Source organism: Coptis chinensis, chromosome 3, assembly GCF_015680905.1.
Source record: "Coptis chinensis isolate HL-2020 chromosome 3, ASM1568090v1, whole genome shotgun sequence".
NCBI classification, from domain to species: Eukaryota; Viridiplantae; Streptophyta; class Magnoliopsida; order Ranunculales; family Ranunculaceae; genus Coptis; species Coptis chinensis.
Genome location: NC_141458.1, coordinates 117,768,234 through 117,775,897, shown reverse-complemented (window position 1 = coordinate 117,775,897; position 7,664 = coordinate 117,768,234). Strand labels below are relative to the sequence as shown.

Sequence of the window (7,664 nt, the reverse complement as noted above, 5' to 3'; positions counted from 1 at the left end):
AAGTCTTGAAATCCGTCCCTCGAGATCAATAGTTAGCATGGTTTATTTAGATTATAATTGTAAATGGTAATTGTAATTATATATATAGGAGAGACTCATCTATTTATTTTTTTAAAACAAAATGGGAGATAATTATGTTATTTAAATGATATTAAGGAGGTTCTTTTAAATTATCAATAATAAAATAGGACTTGTTTTAATTTCAATGTGGGAAATGGAGGTAATTATTTAATTTAAGTGATATTAGAGAGATGTTTCTAAATTATTAATAAAAAAGGGACCTTGTTCAAATTATATTAATAAAAGTGAGGCTTATTCTAAATTTAGTGAGGGAGGTGTTTCTAAATTAAGTAAATAAAGAGAACTTAAATTGCCTACTCAATATTGGGAAGGGTATTTCGGAAGACCCGGCTATCATATAGTGTAGATCACTGTTCTAAAAATTGGTCTAGGCGGCCGCCTAGGTCTCTAGGCACTAGGCAGTCCCCAACCGACTCGCCTAGGTCTAAGTCGTTTAAAAAATCAATGGACCGACTAGGCGGGGCTAGGCGGCCTCTAGGCGGTCCAGTCATTTTTTTTTTAATGATTAAATGTCGAAAATTAAAGTCCCGTGTAGGCTTAAGATTTGAATGAGTTTAAAAGACTAAAATCTAATGTAAATTATATGTCACTATAACAAAGAGTATATTTTTATATGAAGTCGATATTCTTCAACTATTACGCATTTTTGTAATAAGTATATTTGTTTGCGTTTATTTTTTGAATTATGGTAAATAATTTTATTCATTTCGATCTTATAGTATAGGTGTGTATTACTATATATATTAGGAAAAAAAACAGCCTAGCACCTAGCCTGTCTAGGCACTGCCTAGAAAGCCTAGGCTCTCCCACCGCCTGACTACTGCCTAGCGTTTTTTAGAACACTGGTGTAGATATGGGATGGATAGTGGGTTAGTTGGTGGTGTGGGCTTGGATGTTTAGTTGGGTGCACATGGTCTGGTCTTCATTTCTTGGACTATAACTAAACTTGGCCCATATTCTAACAATCCACGCCTTGCTCTAGCTCATGAAATAAGCTGTGTTGGTCTCGCGTCTGATCAAGCCTTCTCATCTTTATATTTCCCAAGTGCCCCAGTCAACCAATCTATATAACAAAATAGGGTGGTGTCGGACCAACCACACCTCCCCCTAACCTTTGGATTAATTTTATGACATGGAGGATCTAAAAGATGATGGGGTGTGTGCAACTTTGTTAAGTCACTCCATAACCATTTGGTCAACAAAGGCTACATGGGCTGGGCTTTTAACATTGGGCCCTTTACACTTTGTGAATGGACACTATAACTATTTGGGATGGGCCTTTTATGTTACCTTTTACACTTTTTGGGCTTTTAAGTTGGTGGACTTGTTTTTTGCAGCCACTCACCAATGATTTGTCTTGAACCTTGTGATCCTTCCAAGTTTTCATCTTAATTATTTGCCGCACGGGCCATTTTTTTGGACAAATTTTTAAAACATAAAGTCAGGTGGTCTCTGAGTCTCTCCACTCTCGTCTTCATTCCACTGGTGCCTATTCACACTCCTAGACTAGTATACCATGCTGAACTGTTCAGCCACTCACCAATGATCGAACCTCATCCTTCCCATGCCATTTTTTTTTTTTTTTTTTATAACCAGGTGTCCGGGCCATTGACTAATCCCGGGGGCTGGTTGGAAATTCGACCGGGTACTACCTCCGCAGTGGCCTTGAGGGGCATCGAACTAGTGACCAATGGGGAGCAAACCCAAAGGCCGGAGCAGTTGTGCTACCCCTCAAGGTTATCCTTGATCTTAGGAAGATATCGTATTTCTGCTCATTGTCCCCTTGTGGCAAAATGGAGGTGGAATGGTATAAGAAATTGATGGAAATTTTGGTTTTTAGAAGGAGGTGGAGGAGGAAGATGGAATTGGTAGGTTAGCAGTTCAATACTTGCGGTCTCCCAAACAAACGGGTGAATTGACACAATAGAAACCAATGTATCGGCGGTAATTTAGATAATATGCAGAACTATCACAATTTACATTGATTTTTTCTTGATAAGTTGAGTTTTTCATACCATGGCATATATCAGTGATTTGTTCTGCCAGTTAGCTACAAAACCGATATATATCACAATATATCGTGGTATTTTGTACTATGGTTGGTTATAACGAGTTTGTATTTAGACGGATAGCATTAATTTGCCATTCGGAAAGGACTTGCGACGTAATTATTTGTAAATTAAAACTCATTATTGTTATCAATACAATTTCCACTTGTTTAAAGAAAGGGTATTGGTAATGGCGTTGTTTAAGGGTGACAGGTGGGATCGGTGTTGACAATGACTAGTGGTGGTGGAGAGGATGGTGAGTGTTGAACTTGCTAAGGACTCGGAGTCATTTGAGTTAAACTAGCAGGTTTAGAATATTTTGAAGTTAGCAAGTAATTGTACCCTCGGGTAGGATGCTAACAATCCTTGAAACGTTATGTCCACCAAAATTCAGCAACTTGCCTGTGCAAGGGCCACTGATAGTGGTGTCAAATGAGCCACAATGAAGCCCTCATGTTTTGAGGTCGGGCCAGCCCTATCCTCATTTTCCTCGAGGGTCGGATCGGGTCGGGTCGGGCCCATACTTAAATCTCGAAGCCTTTATCCGCCCCTCAATCTTCTCAAGAGGGCTTGAAGGGTCGGGCTTGAGGGCCAAACGTGAGGGCCGGATACTATGTTATACATTTGATTTACAAAATAAATTTATAAATATTAGTTAAAAGTGATAAAATCGAATGCACTTCACAATTAAACCTTCAAACTACTAAAAAAACTTGTTAAAGTTGTATTAGTCAATTAAGATCAATTAAATTCATTTCATAAAATATTATAATGAAATTATAAGGTTGGCAAACTTAATAGATAAACGTTATTTTAAGTGATTTTTAGCATATTAATGCTAAAATGAAATATATTGTAAATTTTTTTATTAAAATTTATGTAATAAATGTTGAGGGCCTAATAAGGGCTGGGGTTAAGGGAGGGCTTAAGTTTCAAAGTCTAGGCCCTTACCCTCCCCTCAAAGGCTTGAGGGCCGGATAAGCCCAGCCCACAAATGTGTGAGGGCCTTATTTCGAGTGCTTTTTCGGCCCATGGGCCGGGTCGGGCGGGCGGGCTGAGGGTTTGAGAGCCATTTTAACACCCCTGGCCACTGATGAACTCAAAGTGTAAGTCCGATCCATTTTAAATACGGTGTCATTTAGGGATGTCAACGTAGACTGACCACCCAACTAATGTCCATATTAACTTCACGTTCATAATGTATATGGGTATTTTTCGAGCTCTATTAAAATTCCACGTCATCAACTTAATAGTTAACTTAAAACGGGAAACTCTTTTCCTTTTAGAATCCAACTCCAAACGGGAATCTCCTTTCCTTTTAAAACCAAAACTCAAATAGTAACATAAAAATTCTTTATTTCCAAATTAAAATGGGATTCCTCCTCCAATTAAAAAACACGGGTTTTTAAAACTTAATTAAAACAATTTGTTAAGAAATTAAAACGGGTTTTTAAGATTTGATTAAAACAATTTGTTAGGAAATTAAAACAAGTTAGCGGCAAAAAAAATCAATGATTTATTATAATTCTTGAGCAAATTTTTTAAAAAAATTTGTGCATGGTCTACTTTCTAGTTAGTATATATATTCCAAACATTAATTCTTTTCAAACACTCACATACAATCTTCGATCATCTCAAATATTCTTTAAAATCTTACAAGATTTCTTATATCTTACCAGAGCAAAACCACCTAATAATATACCACAATCATGTCAAATATTCTCTAAAATCTTACAAGATTTCCCATATTTTACCAGAAAAGCAAAACCACCTAATACCATCATTAGGTGCATGTAATTGTTTGTCTCATAAATGCATCTTAATTTTGAACCTCTATAAATATCTTGATCGTTTTTCTCCTATGACAACACATTCTAATAAACTCTTTAAACTTTATTATCTAAACATAAAACGCATGGCTAACCTTTCTTTGAACTGTTTCTTCTTCTTCTTCTTTCTTTTTATTGCATTATCAGGTTTGCACTCTTATTCAATTGTCTTAATCGTTGCTCGCATTAAGTTATAATTTCTCCTTATAATGCTATTAAAACACACTACATCATGCCAGTAGTCTTGTACATGGTTTATGAAATAAATAATACATAGCTAAGGCTTTCTTTCACCCACGTTTTCTCTTATAAAAAATAAATAAATTGTGCTCCTGTTTGTCGTTCTTACACAAGAAATATATGTCCCTTTGTGATTCATGAAATTTCAATACTTTACTTGCTTATTTGTTTAATGAGATTGTTTCTAGCGCAACTTTTTATTCGAGTATTCAAAGTTCCTAAAAATTAGTTTTTCAGTTCTAGCTACTACCTTGTTACTATTAATTTTCAAATACTTACACTTATCATAAGATAAACTTTGTGCAATGATCTCTATATTAAGGAGAACTTTTGCACACAAAAAATAGGCCACAAACTCTTCTCCATATGTGGCCAACTCCGTGTGTCATGTACTCATGTACTCTAAAATACGGACGCACCTCCTAATAGGTTGTGTCCGCGTCGGACGCGGACGCGGCATGGACGCGCGTCGGACGCGGTCAACATGGTCAGGACGCGGGTCAAGACACAGTCAGGACGCGGTCAACATGGTCAAGGCCGCGGATTTTGACCTGAAAAAATAAAAAATAAATCAAAATAATATTAAAAAACTCAATTTTTTCATTTTTTTGTTTTGTTAAGACTTATAACATGTTTTTAAAGTTTGATTAGGAAATATTAAATTTAATTTTGTGGCTATTTATCTTTAATAGTTTTGAATTTATGAATGTTGATACATTTAATTTAGTTTTTAATGTTTAATTTATATAAAATAAAATTATAAATATTAATTAATTTCCGCGTCCTTTGCCGCGTCTGCGTCTTACTTTTTTGAGATATAACCGAGTCGCTGCGTCAGTGTCCGCATCCACGTCCATGTCCGTGCAACATAGGTCATGTAGTAGTGATGTCATTTTTTGGTGTACTATAATAAACAGTTAAACCTTAATGTAGCTATATGCCTATATGTACGTGTTATTTACGTTTTAGTCTTATTTTTTATGGTGATATTAGGCTTATATCCTTTTATTTTGGAATATTAGGATTATATCCTACTTTGAACTCCTGACTCCTGACTGTGAGTTGACTGAATTGACCATGTTGACCATTAATTTTTTTAAAAGATGATGACCAAAATATCCCTACACTCATTCACCACTCAAATTAACATGTGGCGCCATTTGGGTCGTCTAGATTTACATAATCCAAAGGCCACAATTTCATCTTCTTCCTGTTTTTCTAACACCCCCTACTCCCAATCACTACCTCCTCTAAAACCCCAAACTTTCAATTGTTTACTTGAATTTCACAAATCAAAACTTCAATTCTCCCCAAATTACTTCTTCTAACTAAAGTTCACATAATTTTTTAAATAACTTAGGTTTCTTTACGAAAGAGTTTTAAGTTTTCTCAAATTTTATAATGGGGTCTAAAGTTTTCTGTAGTGGTGGGGGGAGGGTGTTAAAAAGAAAAGGAATTGAATATGATGAAATAGTGACCATTAGATTACAATGATTTGATTTATGGCCTTAAGATTGAAACACGTGTCACCTAATTTAAATGAGATTCACCACATAAATAATGGTATTTTGGTAATTTTATTGGTTATAGGTATTTTGGTCATATTTTAAAACCAACAGCTTGACCTCAGTCAACTCATATGACTAACAGTCAAGAGCCAAAAGTACGACTAAAACCTAATATTCCAAAATAAAAGGATAGAAGCCTAATATCACAAATACTTGAAAATATATACACTTGGACTTACGTAATTATGATGTATGCAGCTGTAACTGTAATTCCCTCGGCAGATGCTAAAGATTGCACAACTCAACTATGGATATCAGTTGCTTGTGAACTCAATTTGTGTCAAAATGATTGTACAAACCAGTTCAATGGAACTGCACGATGTTCTCTTGAGCCAGGGAAAATGGCTCGACAATGTCTTTGTGTTCATCCTTGTTAAATTGCAAATTATTATGTACCATAGACTAAAAGTCCGCAGAAAATAATAAATAAGCTCGTTTTCTTCCACCCTAAATATCTCAATAATCCAAGTCTATTATTATTTTTTTGATTGACAAATCTATTTTACAATGAGACCAGTAACTCATTAATGCTGGCTGGGTTTGATCCCCAGACCTCTAGTATCATCACCTAGAGATTTTACTAACCTTGCTAGTTAGCACATGCAAAAAAATAAAATTGGAAAAATGTGTGGGTGCAAGCCTGTTTTTAAAGAGATCAGTAACTTGATAGTGTGCAAGGCTGGGTTTGAACCTCATACCTCTGGTATCATTAGTGTTGTCAAAATGGCCCTCAAGCCCTTAGCCTGCTCACCCCGACCCAGCCCATGGGCCGAAAAAGCCCTCAAAATGAGACCCTCACAAATTTGAAGGCCGGGTCAGACTTGGCTCTCAAACTTTTGAGGGGAGGGAAATGGTCTAGACTTTGAAGCTTAGGCCTATGCAACCCTCATTAGGCCCTCAACATTTATCACATAAATTTATTGAATTTTTTTGCAATATATTTCATTTTAGCATTGATACACTAAACATCACTTAAAAGAACGCTTATCTTTTAAGTTTGCCAACCTTACTAATTCATTATAGCATTTTATGAAATGAATTTAATTAATCTTAATTGACAAATACAACTTTAACAAGTTTTTTAGTAGCTTGAAGTTTTAATTGTGAAGTGAGTACACTTTTATAAATTTTTAATATATATATATATATATATACAGTCCTTCTCTAAAAAGTAGCTACTTAAGTTAATTTTAAAATAAGTACGTAAGTAAAACTTCACCTACAAAATGAATTCAAACCTATTTTTTTGTGGATATGATATACTCAATATTAAGATCATCTCCACAAAATTTCAGTTCATTTGAAAACCTCTAACATTGGCAAAAAACGATTACAAAAACTCAACATTTATGGACCGTTAGATTTCTTTTTAAATATGTCAACAATTTTTATCTATGTTAGAAGTTTTCAAATGAGCTGAAATTTTGGGAAGATAATCATTATGACAAATACTTCGTAACCACAAAAAATTAGATTTGAATTCATTTTGTAGGTGAAGTTTTACTTACGTACTTATTTTAAAATTAACTTAAGTAGCTTTTTAGAAAAATATATATATATATATATATATTTATAGGGTTTAATATATATCTTAGAATGGATCTTAGAATATTTATTTTTAAGTTAAAATAAAATACCACGTAAAGTTATGACTTCACCTAGAAAATGAATTCAAACCTAATTTTTTGTGGATATCATCTACTCACCATAAACATCATCTCTACAAAATTTCAACTCATTTGGAAATATCTAACTTAGGCAAAATGATTGCAAAAATACTATTTTCTGGACCGTTAGATTTCTTTTTAAATATGATAACAATTTTTAGCTAGGTTAAAGGTTTCCGAATGAGCTCAAATTTTGTGGAGATGATCTTTATGGTATGTAGGTAATACCCA

At 34.5% G+C, this 7,664-nt stretch overlaps 1 long non-coding RNA gene across 1 annotated transcript; it reads left to right on the top strand.

Moving 5' to 3' along the window:
• The first annotated feature begins 3,971 nt into the window (after positions 1-3,971).
• On the top strand, positions 3,972-6,211 carry LOC147513532 (uncharacterized). Its single transcript, XR_015217388.1, has 2 exons — positions 3,972-4,105; positions 5,965-6,211. It is a non-coding gene; the product is annotated as an uncharacterized LOC147513532 (long non-coding RNA).
• The last annotated feature ends 1,453 nt before the right edge of the window (positions 6,212-7,664 follow it).